We start from the raw sequence: 17,127 nt of genomic DNA on the forward strand, positions 1-17,127 counted from the left end.
CTGGTTCCTAAACTTGGGCATTCAGGGCTGTGTTCAAGTGCTTGCACAGACTACTTAACCCAGTGTCTGTCACTAAAATAGAGGTTTGCAGCCCTTGGAGTTACTTTGCTGTACTAGCCATACTCTGTCCCGAAGAATGATTTTGCTTTTCTTATAGGTCAAGTTGTGCCTCCTTTCAATAGCATATTTTCAGAAGAAAGAATGCAGTGACTCCAAGCTGCTGGTCCACTGCAAAAATGTGGCAGAGGCTGAACAATAATTGAATTAAGAACCACAAAAATTGAATATTTTCTCCCAGGTGATGTACTTAAAATTCAGGTAAACTACCCTCATGTAACCAGCAGAGACTTATTGAAAACAAGCTGAGTTTCCATTAAGCAAATTTCATGGAGCCAAAGGAAAATTGTACACTTTGTTGCACTTTAAAAATAGGAACTGCAAGTATTAAGAGAGCAAAATATCACAGTTAATAATCACGGTGAGAGGCTTAATCACAAAATATTACATCTATATACTCACATCATGCATTGTAAAAATAATGAACTATTAGAGCAGAATTTAAGGAAACATAAATGCTAAAGTATAATTAGCTAGTTTTATCTGCAACAGCTACATGTGCTTAATTACCTTTTTTTTTTTAAGTTTTCCCTTTCAAATGTAGGTTCTTTTTTTCAAAATTTATTTATTTAATTAATTTATTTTTAGCTGCATTGGGTCTTTGTTGCTGCACGCGGGGTTTCTCTAGTTGCAGTGAGCGGGGGCTACTCTATGTTGCGGTGTGTGTGCTTCTCATTGCGGTGGCTTCTCTTGTTGCGGAGCACGGGCTCTAGGCTCATGGGCTTCAGTAGTTGTGGCATGCGGGCTCAGTAGTTGTGGCTTGCAGGCTCAGTAGTTGTGGTGCACGGGCTTAGTTGCTTGGCGGCATGTGGGATCTTCCCAGATGAGGGCTCGAACCCGTGTGCCCTGCATTGGCAGGCAGATTCTTAACCACTGTACCACCAGGGAAGCCCAGTGATTAATTACCTTTTAATCAACCTAGTTGTCCCTGAGTTCCCAGAAGAACAGGATATTCAAGTTTATCTTAAACTCATTTAAACAAAAATCATTCAAGGATATATACCCAATACAAATGCTTTGGGGCTACAGAATTTCCAAAGCCATTTCAGTTTAATTCTGTTTAGTGATCCTCTCCCTATTTAAAAAAAAATGTTTTAAAAGAGCCTGTTTCCAACATAATCAGAGAGAAAGTATTATATTGCTTTCTAAGATTCCCATTTAGTCCTCAAAATGCCCCTTCTGACTTTCTTACTTCTTTATTTCTTGACAAAAGAGAGAAAAGTGTCACTTTGTAGCATAAGCTCTCTGATATGAGTAGAAATACTTTACTTATTGATGGAAAGATGTGGCTTCCTTGGCAGTCAAACTGCCTTGCTCAGGAAATTCCCTCTGGTTGCATCTCTGGGAATCGGCCCACAGTTAAGCAGGCAGCACCCTATTTATTTATGTATCCACACCTGACCTTTGACACAAACTTCTTTTAGAGAGATCTGGAGTAGGTAATTTTAACCCTATTCTAGAACTGACTTTATATTTCTTTTGTTTAGCAAGGGGGAGAGAAAGAATTCTAGGATCTGTAGACAAAAAAAAAAAAAAAGCTGTTACAAGAAAAAGTTGCTGTGAAAATTAGCAATGAAGTGAGAAGATAGTATAAAGGAGATAAACTGCACAACAGCTGCTATTACAACCAGTGTTTGGCTGATGAAAATCTTCTTGAGCTGCTTTATTGGAACAAAACCATATTAGGAAGTCCCAATTCTATTTATAGCCAAGATGTACACAAAGTCAGTAGCACCTGGGGTGGGGGGGATTCCAATATTTCTCTTTGTTGTTCTGTAACTAAATATGTTATAAAAGTTAAGCATTCTCTACCTCAGCCTCCACACAGAAATTTGAGTTAAACACAAAAGAAAAGCAATTTCTGGTTTGTTCGTGGGTCTGTCAGTTTTGCAGAGTCTGAGGAGGAAAGGATAATTTGGTGGTAAATAAATAATCTACCTTCCCACCTCTCAAAGAGAAACACCCCAAGTACACGTGAAAACTCCATGTCAGAAGACAACCAAAACAGCAGTTCCTCCTTAACCAGCAGACTGCCCTCCTCAGGGAGAAGCCCCCACCTCCAGCCGGGACAACTTTACCAGCTTCCAGGATCCCAAAGTGGTGATGGCCCCAGGCCCAAGAAAGAGTCCAGGGCACAGTGGGGACCATGTTCCAGTCTTTGCCCAATGCCTGTCCCTACCTGCTCCCCCCTTCCTAATGGTCCAGCCCTCAGTTGCAGAGCTCTCCAACTACAGGGGAGAAAACAGAATGTTCCCTTCTTCCACCAACTACCACCCCACACAGTCCATAGGACGACACTCAGCCCCTCAGAGAGCACAGGCTCCATACAGAGCCATTGTGCACATTTTCTTATAGAAATTTCCTGGATTCCTCCTCTGGACTCTGTCCCAGGCCTCAGGACTCTCTCCCAAGCATCCTACTTCCCTTCCCAATGAAGAACCACCCCCCGTACCAAGCGATGGGCCCGCTGCCCCAAGAGCATAGAAGCCAATACTATGGCACCAGTTTTTGAGAAAAGAAAAAGCTTTATTGGGAGGTCAGCAGGCAAAGAGAAAGGAGACACAGCTTCAGCTCAAAGCCATCTCCCCAATCTGGGGTTTGGTCAAGCTTTTATGAGTTAGGGAGGAGGGTTGGTTTGCGGAAGTGCTGGTGAGCAGGTTTTGATTGCAGGGCTTTGGAGTATGGCCATTTACGGTGAGTAGGTAGAGGGACTTCACCACCGGGTCTTCCAGGACATTGGACCCTCCGCTTCTGAAAGGGCTCTGGCATTCAAGTTCTGGTCACATCAGGGTCCTTGGTTGCATGGGGGAGAACTTGATTCCGGGTGTTATTTCAGGTCAGAATCTTCTCCTCTACATGCTTCGGCTGCATGACTTGCAGTTTTGTTCTGTTGTCTCTGAAGAACAACTCAGTACCTTGTTAGAAACAGGATAGGGCCAGTTTGGGTCCTCATTGCTTCCCGCCTTTACTTTTCTAGCCAGGTGTGTGCTCTTGGTTATTCAACCATTCCATTATCAATGTAGTAGAACTTTAATATATGCTACTTTATTAATACACAGACAACCTTACCTAAGGACTGGTATCTTCATTCCCATCTAATGGATGAAGAAGCTGAGGCTCAGAGTCTCCAGGACAGCCCAGCTCACACCAGTCACTGGTCAAGACTGTCCGCAACAGTCTTTGCTGCATGGGCTGATGATTTTATGACTTGCAAGAGCTCTGGACAATGAGCCTGTGAGTGGAGCCCTTTTAGATGCATGCACACACTGTGAGTGACATCATCCTCTGAACACACCACCACCAGTCACTGGAAAGGGGGTGTTATGGACTGAATGTGTCCCCCCCAAGAAAATTCATATGTTGAAATCAAATCCCCAATGTAATGGTATTTTGAGGTGGACCCTTTGGGAGGTAATAAAATCATGAGGGTGGAGACTTCATAAATGAGATTAGTGCCCTAACAGGCCAGAGAGCTAGCTTGCCCTATTTCTGCCATGTGAGGATTGAGAAGTCGGCAGTCTGCAAACTAGAAGACACCTCTCACCAGGAACTGAGGCTGCTGGCACCCTGGCCTCAGACTTCCAGCCTCCAGAGTTGTGAGAAATAAATTTCTGTTGTTTATAAGCTGCCCAGTTTATGGTATTTTGTCAAGCAGTCAGAGGGAGTAAGTGCAGGGTAGACACTTTCTTCAAGGCAACCCCATGAGCTGGATATCATGCCCATTTTACAGATAGGAATTAAAGGCTCAGGGAAGTTAAGTAACCAGTCAAGACACAGAGCTAGGATTTGAACCGCACCTCCCCAAGCCCACCTTCCACCATGTCACTTCCTCATCTCACTTTAGGGATCCAAGGGAAACAAGAGCCCCCTATGCAAGGCCACTGTCCCAGTCCGTGGGCTGGTCTCTGGTACTGCCCATAGGCCAAACAGCCAAGCTCTTGGCTAGAATAGAGGGGTCCAGAGTTTGTTGCCATCCTCTGAGCCATGCAAGAATGTGCCTGCCCTCCTGCTCAGAGCCCTGACCACTCTCTCCAATGGGCTTTGGTGGCCAAGGCTTTGAGGGGACAGCAGAGGAGGCTGTGTTTCTAGTTTGCCTTGGGTGGAACTGTACCAGGATTCCTGCCATCCCACAATTATCCTATATCCACCACTCTGATTAAGACATAAACAGAAGCCACTGTCTGCTATATCGGGCCTCAGCTGGTACATACAGCTTTTGGGTGTTATGCCCGAGCCTTGTCTGGCTGTTGGCAGCCCAAATTTATCTGCAATGGGCCTCTCTAATACAAGGGGAGGCTGTGCTGGAGGCCAAGGAAACACAGAATAGAAATTAGACTTGTGCCTCCTTCCCTGATTTTCCAACATGCCTTTACAGAGTCCTCAACCTCCTGACACTTGCTGACTATCAAAATGCTTCTCTTTCCCATAATTGTATTTTAAAACATCAGGTAAATGTAAGACAGTTTGAGGAACTTGGGAAAGGGTCCCTGACAGCTGTGTGTGGAAGAGGGTTTGTGTGTGACCTGGGTTCTCCTGAGCAAGGCAGACCAGGTTCCACTTGCTGGAATGAGGAGGAGACACATCTTGCTGAAGGTGAAAGAGACAAGGCTCAGTGGACTTCATGAGACTCTCGTCCTCCTCTCTTGGTGTTCATCTGGCTCAGAATATGTACGATGATATACTGGCCTAGAAAAAATAGACCAGGTGCTAAGAGAATTACCGCTCTCACCTGTGTCATCATGTTATGCATTGAAACGTTGAGGGTAGAGGCTTCCAACACAGCCCTCTCTCTGGCCTTGCCAGGTGTCCCTCCCCACTGCTGCTCCCACCAGGCCTCTCACCCCTGCCAGCTCATCCCCCATGTGACTATCCAGAAAAGCGTGAGGAAAGCACTTGGCACTCCTGGTAGGGGAAGATGTCAGGGGCCTCATCCTCCATCCTCTGTACCAGTGGCTTAGTGACCCACTGCCAACCATGCCCCATTCCATTGTCTTCTCTTCATCACTGCTGCCAACTATCTGCTGCCAAAAGAAGTAACAATAACAGCAGAATGAACTTTACATCCTATATCTTCCAGCATTTTCCCTCTGAACAAAGTGGAGGAAGAGCAACAGCCAAAGGAAGACTCAAAGGGGAGACAATGGGGATAATGACGAGATCTGATGACGTGGGGCAGTCAGACCCAAGGAAATGCAGCACCAGCCGCATAAAGCCTCCTCCTGTATCCAATGCCGAGGAACCAAAACATGGAGCCCAGAGCTGGAGCCTTGGGATTGCTTCCCAAATTACACTGTAACAGTCACAGGAGTAGGGCTCATGTTTCTTCTATAATTGTAGAATTTAAGGCACAATTTATTGGTTGTTTTCATCTTCCTCAGGTCTTGCTATGCTCTATTAAGTTTGGAAATTGTTGACTTTACCTTAAAAGGTGTACATTAAAATTTTAAAATTAAGTTCTTAAATTTCTTAAGGCAAAAAGTTAATGATACCATCTTGGTCTGAATGTCACTGTCACATTATGGAGAAGACCATTTGCTAGACTGAGTCTTCCTTGGTCAAAGATTGTATCTTGGGAGTGTGCGTGTTAGGATAAGCAGCTCCTTGGAAATGTTATCGTATCTCAATCTGAATTTCACTCATACTAAGAAAAACCAATGGTGAGAAGTCCCTGTCCTCATGGGAAAAAAAGTATTTTTCTCCAGATTCTTTTTACGAGACGTCAGTGCCTTGGACATAATGTTCACTTCCATTGAAGAACATCTCTTGATAAGTAGAAATAGTTTTTCAGTCAAGAACCTGATATTCTTAGTTCAATAACCTGTTTCAACACTATGTCAGATTCCAGTATGGAGAAAATTTTTACTGACATGTTAATTTTTTTGCACATCTTATGAGAATTTAAAATCACAAATCTACAGAATGTCCAATAGTCAACAGTCTCTGATTTCAAATTTCTGCCAGAAAAATAGTCTACAAATCAACTTGTCTAAAAACAAAAGTCATCATTTTCAGCTGTTAATATTGGTGTGTATGGCATAGGGTTAAGACTATGGTACTTCCCAAGTACAAAACTTTGTTCATGACTTAGTAGTTGTCTAAACTTGGACAATACATTAAACATCACTAAACCACAGTTTCCTCATCTTAAAATGGGAATATTAATAGCACACTACTCATAGAATTGTTGTGAGGTTTATAGATATAAGGTGATTATTGCAATCCTGAAAAAAATTATCAATTATTCTTATGGTTTTTAAACTGAGTAGATTATACTTGGAGAATGAAAAGTTTTTAAGTTAGTCAATTGTAAAACTTATCAGAAAATTAAATAGTTTTGCTACCAACGAGGCAAATCTATGTTAATGATATTCTTCCTGTGTACTTCCATAGCCTTGGCTTTGCATCTAGCCTATAGCCCACACTACTTTTGTTTGATTAAAAAAAAAAAAAAAAGGGCTTCCCTGGTGGCGCAGTGGTTGAGAATCCGCCTGCCAATGCAGGGGACACGGGTTCGAGCCCTGGTCTGGGAAGGTCCCACATGCTGCGGAGCAACTAGGCCCGTGAGCCACAACTACTGAGCCTGCGTGTCTGGAGCCTGTGCTCCTCAACAAAAGAGGCTGGGATAGTGAGAGGCCCGCGCACGCGATGAAGAGTGGCCCCCGCTTGCCGCAACTAGAGAAAGCCCTCGCACGGAAACGAAGACCCAACACAGCCAAAAATAAATAAATAAATAAATTAATTAATTAATTAAAAAAATAAAATTTCTGTAAAGAGGCGAGTTTGGCGGAAAGGAAAGTTTGCTTTAAAAAAAAAAAAAAAAAACAGGTCTCTGCCGCGGTAGGTGGCTGCGAGAGGCAGGGAGGTAGGTGGGCCGCGTCGCTGTCGCCTCCGGTCCGTAGCTTTGCCTCCCTCTCCTGTTCTGCCGCGGGCCCACGATGCCGCAGTACCAGACTTGGGAGGAGTTCAGTCGCGCAGCGGAGAAGCTCTACCTCGCAGACCCTATGAAGGCACGTGTGGTTCTCAAATATAGGCATTCTGATGGGAGTTTGTGTATTAAAGTAACAGATGATTTAGTTTGTTTGGTGTATAGAACAGACCAAGCTCAAGATGTAAAGAAGATTGAGAAATTCCACAGTCAACTAATGCGACTTATGGTGGCCAAGGAATCCCACAGTGTTGCCATGGAAACGGACTGAATGGTTTGAAATGAAGACTGTTTGTCATGTTCTTAGGAAGTAAATATCTTTTGAATTTGAGAAAGTGTTGGGACAGAAAATACTTTATGTAACTAAGTGGGCTATTCAGAAGCCAAGAGATCATTTTTTGTACTTTGTTTTTTAATGTTTACTTTAGAGAGCTAGGACTGTAAATGCTTTCAGTTAGAAAGCCTTTATTTATTTTTGGAAATGGAACAAGGAATGGCTCTATCTTGGAAACTTTTTGCAGATTGTTTGATGTTATGCAAAATAAATAATTACTCTCTGGTAAGTTTGTATCAGTAATTTGAAAATGAGATATCAAGAAAAGCCAATTCTTCCTTAAATTTAGTTAATCTGTCTTTAAAAGAAAAATTAAATGGAACCATTTTGCTGGATTGATATGTTTCTTTTGGAGCATAAATTTTGTGCTGTTGATGACCAGCATATATAAAATACGGTAACTGGAATTAACTGTGCACAGCAGTATAGCTGATTATATATGGTAGTGTAGTCTCAATTATATCTAAAAATAACTATGAAAACAAGTATGCTTTACCTTAAACTTTACAAATTTAAACTATATTTTTAAATATAAGGGATTCATAGTATCATTAACTTGTTGAGCGAAGACTAACTTTGAATCTAATTTTCAGTGCTCAGAAACATCTGCTGTTACTTTAAGTGCATGAACAGAATGCTCACTAATGGATCGAAACCACCATATTACAGAAATATTTGCCATCTATATTTGCCATCTATATTTTCTCAGAAGGGCTAAGGATTATTTGAACTGTTAAATTTTTGCATACCTCTATGACACCCCAACCCATTTCTCTCATTACTTAACCAAGGTGTTAAGCATGACTCTCACAACTGTTCTCCATTAAACCAGAAGTATGATATTATTTGATATTTATCTTATATTTGTAACCTGAGTTTTACCACCTAAATATAATGTTCATATGTTGATTCCTACATTAAAATATTTTTTGTTAAGAATTTGTTGTGTTGACCAGCATTTTAACATGGAAAGTTCCATTAGCCATATGAATTTTGGCATGTTTCAGAGAGATCAGTAAATAAAATATTACATGAATAAAACAAACAAAAAAAAGAACAGGCTTTATTTTTCAGGAAAGTTTTAGCCTTACAGAAAAATGGAGAAGATAGTACAGAGAGTTCCTACATACCCTGTACCCAGTTTCCCTCTATGGCTAACATTTTGTATTACAATGGTATGTTTCTTACAGTGAATGAACCAAGAGTGATATGTTATTATTAGCTAAAGTCCATGTTTTATTAAGATTTCCTTAGTAATGTCCTTTTTCTGTTACACAGTCCCATCCAGGACACCACATTACATTTAATCATCATGTCTCCTTAGGCTCCTCTTGGCCGTGACAGTTTCTCAGGCATTCCTTGTTTTTGATGACCCTGACAGTTTTCAAGAGCACTGGTCAGGAATTTTGTAGGATGCCTCTCTACAGGAATTCTTCTTGTGTTTTTCTCATGATTAGACTGGGGTTATTGGTTTTGTGAGGGAAAACATGGAGGTACAGTACCATTTTCAACACATCATATAAAGGAAACATACTATCAACATGACCTTTCACTGTTGATGTTGACTTTGATCACGTGCCTGATCAGATTTCTCCACTGTAAAGTTACTCTCCCTGCCCCTGCCTTCTTCCATACTGTGTTCTTTGGAAGGAAGTCACTATGTGTAGCCTTACACTAAGGAGTGGGGATTTGTGCTCCCCTCCTTGAGGCAAAGTATCTACATGAATTATGTGGAATTCTTCTGCATTGCCTCTTCTTCCCCATTTATTTATTTATTCAGTAATTTATTTATATAAGTATGGACCCATGGATATTTATGTTACACTTTGAGTTACAATCCAATACTATTTTATTTATTTTGTTGCTCACATTTTTCCAGCTTTGAGTTGGGAGACCTTCCAGTTGGTTCCTATGAACCTTCAAAATATGCCCATCAATTTGTTGTTGTTGTTGTTCTTATTTTGTTTTGTCTTTTTAAAGCACTTCCTTACCTTCAGGTACTACAAGGTGTTCCAGACTCATCTTGTATATTTCCTGCCCCAGTCCTAAAATCAGTCATTTCTCCAAGAAGCCCTATTTCCTTTACTGGAGAACGGCTATAGAAACCAAGATCTGGGAGCCAGGTGTGCTATATTGGTGTCCTTTCTCTTAGGTAGTTTCACTTCACAGAACAAGGAAATACATGTGTTTATACTAACCCACATATATACACATATCTATAAATATTTCTACATGTAACTATCTGTATCTATATTAAGCTAAACATGAGTTCATACTGATATCTCCAACTCTAATAGTACTTATGATTCTATCTTCCTAACACCCTTGCTTCCCTGTAATTTTCACTCCTAAAGTGAGAAATCTGGCTCCCACCATTTGCCATCCATTTTCTTAATTGTTCAGTTCCAATATACGTGTATAGCAGTGTCAGAATTGTTAACCTGTACTGCCAGGAAACAACTACCACTGGAGTACACTGCTTGTGTGCAGTTTCTTTCACTTTTAATGTTGCAGACTCTACTCATTTCCAAGGTTACTTAGGTCAGCATCTTTTCCCCCACCTGTTTTAGTGAGGTTGCACATTGTAAATTTTTAACCAATAAACAAACAATTGGATACTATATCAATAATAAAGGAACTTCATATAATTAAACATATGAATACATATGTATATACATACATATAGACACACACATTTCACTAACTTAGAAAAAAATAAGTTATAGAAAAAGATTAAAATTTTATATAAATTAAAGTTGTGATATAAATTGTCATCAATAAACTTTCCATAGCCCACATACTTTCTCAACCTATTTTTAACAAGGTTGTCCAATACTGTACCATGCAGTCTAGCAACTGTTAATTTACCTTGGCTTCTGCCATCTAGGAAAATTTTCTCCTTTCTATCACTGTTTTTGACTCTCCACATTATTTTCTCCTGAGAAATGAACGTAAGGCACTTGAACCACACTAAGCCTTGACACCAGCCTGGAACAAACTATGCTAATTTATTGAACTCAGGCTCAATCCTCTCTTTGTTTGTGTATGTATATTGCTTTTTTAATTTACAAATTAAACTACATTTCTCTTACCTTGTCATTTCTATCTCTATCTCCATACCTATAAGCCCCACTTATGCAAATCCTATTGAACCCCAAAAGGTAAGAGACTATTGTCTAAACTAAAACAAAATTATTTTGAGGATTTAGGGCATATATCATGGCAACAAGAAGGTCAGACTTCAGGAATCTTAAGCTCCTAGTACTTTAAATAAAGATACACATTAAATACATTAATTTTATAACATCATCCCTCTGGTTTCCTTGATTAACCAGCACTTTGCCTGAAAACATAGGAAATTTGAGGTAAAATAAAGGTATTGTTGAAAATAACTCTTGCATTTCTAAAATGCAAACTACGCAGGCGCCGTGGATTGACAGCTACCTGCGTCATTTAAAAAGCAATGTCTGAGGCAGTTTTAATGAAGTGGCAATTTTGCAGACAATGTAGAATTCAAAAACACTAAGGAAATGTTAGGCACCAACATGCTGAGCACATAAAACAGCATCTGGGAGTTTCCCTTTGGAGGCCCCCTGTGCCAGCATTTCACTTAGAAAAGAAAAGAATCTTTTTCAGCAATCTTCTTAAATGCTCTAATTTCACACTATCTGAAAGTGATACTTAAGTTTTGGTAAATCACATTTAATTGCAGCAGTCTGCTTGCTATTAGTTAACTATTGCTTCTATTTCTCTCTAAGCTCTCAAAGACCACATGGAAAATAAAATATCACTTAATTGAAGTGCTTCCATACTTAATGACTTTTTGTCCATCTAGGTCAATTATTTTGGCATATGCTAAAGCAGTAGAAGTCATATTATAAGGTCAAGGAAAACTAAAAATTACAACTCAGTTCTAAGAACTCAGCATTTATTTGTCTGTGTTTTTATCTCAGACTTCCTTGAGAGTCTAAATCTTGTCTGAGCCCCTCTATATACACAGTACCAGTTTCTCTTCCTCAGTAATGTTTGAGTAATGAATTCACAGAGTAGCCACGAGGCTCTGGGCTAGGGGCTTGGGGTACAGATAGAGAAGACACAGACCCTGCCCTCCTAGAAGGTTGAAGGAAAGGAGGACATGTGAATCAGTGATCATACGACAAAGTGGCCAGGCTACAGAGGTATCTGTTTACTGAGGAACTTTGTGCTGGATACTGGCTGGTCCTCCATATTCATTACCACTCTTTCTCACAGCAACTCCATGATACAGGGAGAGAGGAAAAGACTAAGGTTCAGAGAAGTTAATGAATTTGCTCAGGTTTTCACAGCTAGTTGGTGGTTGAGTTGGGACTGAAAGCTGGATCTCTCCAGACCATTGCAGAGGTTGCCATGGAGGTGCAGAGAAGAAGGGAATGGAATACCCTGTGAATGGAGGTAGGAGGGGGAGTTGGTAAGGTAGAAAAAATGAGAAATCATAAGATTTTATTTATAGTGATTAGTGCTGGAAGGAATCTTCAAAGTTATCTGAACCAACTTCCTTGATTCACAAGACTGGGTAGAGGGTCACTCAGACGCTCCTTGAAAACCTCCAGGGAGAGAGAACTTATCCCTTTATGGGGCTAGGAGCCCTTAGCAAATTCTGACCACATCATCTGCTCCACAGGGGAATCACTAATCAAAATTGCTTTATAAAGTGAAAGTAGGAAGCGCATAGTTGCCAATGTATGTAAGAATATAAAACTCAACAAAGGCACAGAGAAATAAGATATTCTGGATGGTACTACTCAAAACAGTATGCCATGATGAGCCAGCAGGGTCAGAATAAAGACCTTTTGTGGAAGCCTGCCTGGAAGAAAGCAGTGGATGTTGCAATTAGGGTTGAAGAAGAAAAGTAAAGGGATACTGGAAATGATGTCAAATTGAGGTTTTCAGTTTGGGTGGGCCAATATTAACTTGTTGAGAAAGAAGTGCCTGCTGGCCTGTAAAATTCAGAGGACCAATATCATGAGAGTAAAGTAGAAATGGAATTTGACAAAATCCACCTGGGAAGAGGGATGTAAGGAAGGGCCACCCACAATGTGGGTTAGCAGGTTAAGACTCACTTTCTTCTCTCCCGGTTCTTAATTTCCACATCTATATAATGAGGGACTTGTTGCAGATCTTGCTACTATCTTATAGTGAGCTTTACTTTTATTTTGCATTATTTAATGCAAAAATTACCATTGTTTTTTCCCCTAAATCTGATATAGCTCTTCCAAGTCTTCACCCTCCTGGATGGAGGAACATTTCCTTTAGTCCTGTTTTCTAGAAGTCTCTGGGTCTCATGCAGTCTAGAACATCCAGGTAAGGATGCCTGGTCTTCTGAACATTTTGGTTTCTTTCATATGTCCATGGTTTGGGCCACTTTGAAGAGGCAACTTTGCCATTCTTTAGCTAGCCTTGGAGATGGGATTTTTGAGATAAAGGAGAATCTGGGTTCCAGGAGTCCCACGCTACCCCAGTTGAGGTCCAGCTATGCTCTGGAGAACAGCAAGGAGAGGACTTTGCTCTCTGCCAATCCCAGAGCTCAGTCCCAGCAATGGAAGCCTCTTTCCTCTTTCATTGGGCCCATTTATACCCCTCCCAACTTCTGGTTTCTCCCTCCCCACCATACACTGAATCCACTGCCATCATAAATGCTTAGTTTTTCTATCACATGAGCCTTGGTGAAGGATGTCTTCTGAGCAGCTAAAAATTTCTGCTTTTGACCATGTGTCAGTATATCTCTGGCTGAGTGCTGGACATGGTATTTGTAAAATATTTTTTGAAATAATTTGAGGCCAAGGATAATGTTACTTTCCTCTTAAGAGGATTTGATTTGCCTTTGCAAAGGACCTTGGGGAATTAGCAATCCAAGATCACATTAATTCAAGTGCAGGGCTCTTTACAAGGCAACATAGAAATAGTTAAATTTTTAAACAATTGATATAGCTGTACAGGCGTCTCCCAAATGAATACTTAGAAAGGTTCCGTTCTTGATAATATGGCTATGTAAGGTATTGCCTCCAAGTTTAGGATTTAAAAACAACAACAATTATTTATTATCTCTCATGGTTTCAGTAAGTGAGTCAGTAATTCAGAAACAGCTTAGCCAGGTGGTTCAAACTCAAGGTGTCTCATGATGTTGCAGTCAGATGTTAGCTGGGGCTGGAGGCCCCACTTCCAAGGGATTCATTTACATCTGGCAAGTTGATGCTGGTCTTTGCAGGAAACCTTGCTTCTTCTCCATGTGTATCCCTCTACAGAGTGGCTTGAGTGATGTCACAGGGTGGTGGCTGGCTTCCCCAGAAAGAATAATCCAAGAGGAAGCTATAATGCCTTTTGTGACCTAGCCTCAGAATTCATATACTGTCACTTCTACCATATTCTATTGGTCAGCCAGGACCAGCCCTGATTGGATAGGAGGGAAGTAGCAAGGCTGTGAATATCAGGGAGTAGGGACCACTGTGGGCTGTTGTGGAGAGTGACTACCACATATAGAAATTAGGACTCAAATTCAGGTCTGTCTACGGTAAAGTCCTTGTACCTCATCGTGCTGCCTTCCCCAAGCAGTCTTTTTGAATTTTGGGGTCCTTCTGAAAGGAATATCACCTTAAGCCTGCAACATCATGGAGCAGATAAATGGATTGTATTAAGAATGTTGTGACAGAGGCAGAGAAGCCAGGTACTTGGGCATGGTATAAAGCAAGAGAAATGGGGGGAACTGAGCAGAGGATGGGTCCAAGAAGAAAAGTTGGGAGGGTCCCATTAACTGCTGCCGACTGTACATTTTGCTTTTTGCTTCTGGCGTCAGCAACCAGAAAGTCTCTGTGGGTGAATCTTAGAGCACTATTTTATACCAGTAACAATCCTCCTGCAAATCTTCCATTTACGGGTTTGGATTTCCTTAGGTAGTGCCAAGTTTTCAGAATAGAAACTGACTTGTCCCTGATCAGAAATTCTTCAACCTATTGGGTTTAACCAGAGCCTCAAGAAACCATCCAATCCACGTTGATCCACCAGGGTTTGCAGAACAGAATCTCAGTTGGACACACTGCAGGGAGCAGCTTGGTGTCTTTCTCTTTTTCTTTCGGTTTATTCTATATTGACATCTAGTAAGTGTCTCTTTCATGGTTTCTCAATGCTCACTAGTTACACTCTGAAAATTGAAGCCTTTTGGCTTTCGTGGGAAATAACCGCTGACTCACTATGGTGGGATATATAAATATTGTTCTAAGTTCTTATGACAATGACCACTGAGATCATTTTTCACAACGTACAATTTCCATTATTTTGAAAAGCAGGGCTCAAGTCGGGATCTTGGAAGGGCAGCTATTTCCTTGGAGGTCTTAGCTTTCATCAGCAAGTTTTTCTTCTTCATACTTCCCTTCATACTCGTTTATACATCCTCTCTTCATTGCTTCCTTTGTTGTTGATGCTAATATTACCAATAAGTGAGACCTTGGGATTCATTGTTCAACAAGTAAATAATTATTGTTTACCTGCTTGTGTCATTATTTTCAAGGTGTTTTCACAAATATCTCATTTAATGCACATTATACCTTAATAAAGTAGACAGGACAGGCTTCATCCTCATTTTACAGGTGAGGGAGACAAATCCTCATAGATTTGAGGCACTGTAGGGCTGCTCAGACTCAGCGGGTCCTCCACCCCCCACAGTATGCCTCCCTCATTTAGGATTATCCTGCCTAACCTGGACCTGGGAAATGTCTCTATCTATGGAAAGTCGTGCTAGGAAAAAAAAACTACCCTAGACCACGATGTGCTCTGAGGGGCTAGTGGGCTCTCTGTTATTGTGTTATCTTAAAAATCACTTTAGGGAGTTCCCTGGTGGTCTAGTGGTTAGGATTCAGCACTTTCACTGCCCTGGTCGGGGAACTGAGATCCTGTAAGCCCCGTGGCACATCAAAAACAACAAAAAAAATTACTTTAAATCATTTTTCCTTTTTAATTAAACAAAGGGTCAAAATAGAGAGGATTACAGAAAACAATTTAAGAACCAAGCATACTTACTGGAGTTGACATTTTGCTATAGCTGCCTGAAGTCCATCCATCTGTATGTTTCTTATGAAATAAAATGTTCAGAAACAGCTCATTCTCCCCCTCCTCGTCCTTCCTTGTCTCTCTCCCAAGGCTGCCCCCATCCTGAATGGTGCCTCTTTCCGTTGCATCTTGCCCTCCCATTATACACAAAAATGAATCATACATCCTATGCCATTGTTTTTGTATTCTGGAAGAATTTAAACAGTTTCTTACTTCATAAACCCATTTTAGGCTCCCTTCTGAACAGTGCCCAGGCTGGTTTTGTTTTTCTGAATCTCTCACTCCTCTGGTGTGATGGGTCATCTCAGGTAGCACGTGGAAACTGTCCAGATTATTAGCCATTCCAACTGCAGCAAGTGCTTGTTTCCACGACTGTCCTTCCCTGAGAGAGGCAGAAAGCAGGGTACTCGGCTTCCATGTGGACTGAACTGCACGGCCAATGCCTACGAGGGTTGTAAGAGGCCCACATCCCAGCACAGGCTGGAACTGGAGCCCAGCCATTTTACAGAGTGAACCAGGCCCAGAGGACAGAATGATTTCCTTCATGTTGGAGAAATCGGTAAAGCAGGGACCAGCTCAGGGCTCACGGCACCTTTGCACTAACCAAATTGCCTTTTTCCCGTCTTACTCTTTATCCAGCAAACAACAGGTCATCAATTTGGTGATTTTGTTGCTTCTGATCCCCCGGGGGAAATGCCAGCAAACTGTAAACACCCATGTCCTGAGACCCTGGCAAGCTTCCCGGGGACTTAGGTGTCCCTGTCTCTGGAGGACAGCCCTGATTCCAGAGTTTGGAGGAAGTGAAAGGAGAGCGGCCTCAAGAGCTTCTTGCCCGCAGCGCCCTCTGGTGGCCGACCGTATAGCAACCATTTTCATTCGCCATCTGAACGCAAAGTCTTTGTAGCCAAAGTGTTTTTCGCTGCTCCTCTTGGGACTTTGCTCCTCCCTCATTAATGCGCTTTGCTGCCTACTCTGTACAAGACACATTTTCTTCTTCCTGCATCCCTGGGCTAATTGACTCCCGGCCGATATTGTTTTTGTGTGACCAGAGCTAAGGGAACCCGAAAGAAGGCATTTTTGTTGCGGCTCAGAAACTGGCACGCTGATCAGAGTCCGAAGCCAGAGTGACCAAGACGCACGGAAGTGGGCAAAGGGCTGGGGATGCAGAGCAAGGAGGAACGAGTGTCAGCCACAGAGATCCAGGATGTCTTTCTGGGGAAGCCGGGCTCCGAGTTTTCAAGGAGAAACTGGATTTCCGATGGGGGGTGGGGGGAAGTGGTGGGCGGGGACAGGGCGTGGCCAATTCCTCCCTCCCGCTTTCCCCTCCTCCGGGCCTTGCTCTCTTTCCCTCCCTCCTCACTCACCCAGACCCAATAACTCTCCAAATCACCACTACCCAAAATGTCCACTTTCCAGGAGAGGGTTGGGCCGGTCCCTAGGCCTCTTCCAACAGCCCTCTCCTCTCTTGCCCTCCATGTCTCCTATGGTTCCTTCCCGCTGCCCGCTGCTCACGTCCTCCACTCGGCCGTTGAACAGCAGGATGCTTGAATCCTGCATTGGCCTGTGTACAGATTGGGCACTGTGTGGACCAATAGGGGGAAACGGTTCTTGAACTGGAGCTGAAGGAAATTAGAAAAGTCTAAGGCAGCCTGACAGAAAAGTCCTGGAAGGG

The 17,127-nt window shown here is 42.0% G+C and overlaps 1 pseudogene across 1 annotated transcript; it reads left to right on the top strand.

Moving 5' to 3' along the window:
* Window positions 1–5,604: 5,604 nt before the first annotated feature.
* On the top strand, window positions 5,605–16,516 carry LOC309612894 (signal recognition particle 9 kDa protein pseudogene; annotated as a pseudogene). Its single transcript has one exon. The product of its transcript is annotated as a signal recognition particle 9 kDa protein pseudogene (transcript).
* The last annotated feature ends 611 nt before the right edge of the window (window positions 16,517–17,127 follow it).

The sequence above is a fragment of the Balaenoptera borealis genome (assembly GCF_965194805.1).
Source record: "Balaenoptera borealis genome assembly, chromosome: 16".
NCBI classification, from domain to species: Eukaryota; Metazoa; Chordata; class Mammalia; order Artiodactyla; family Balaenopteridae; genus Balaenoptera; species Balaenoptera borealis.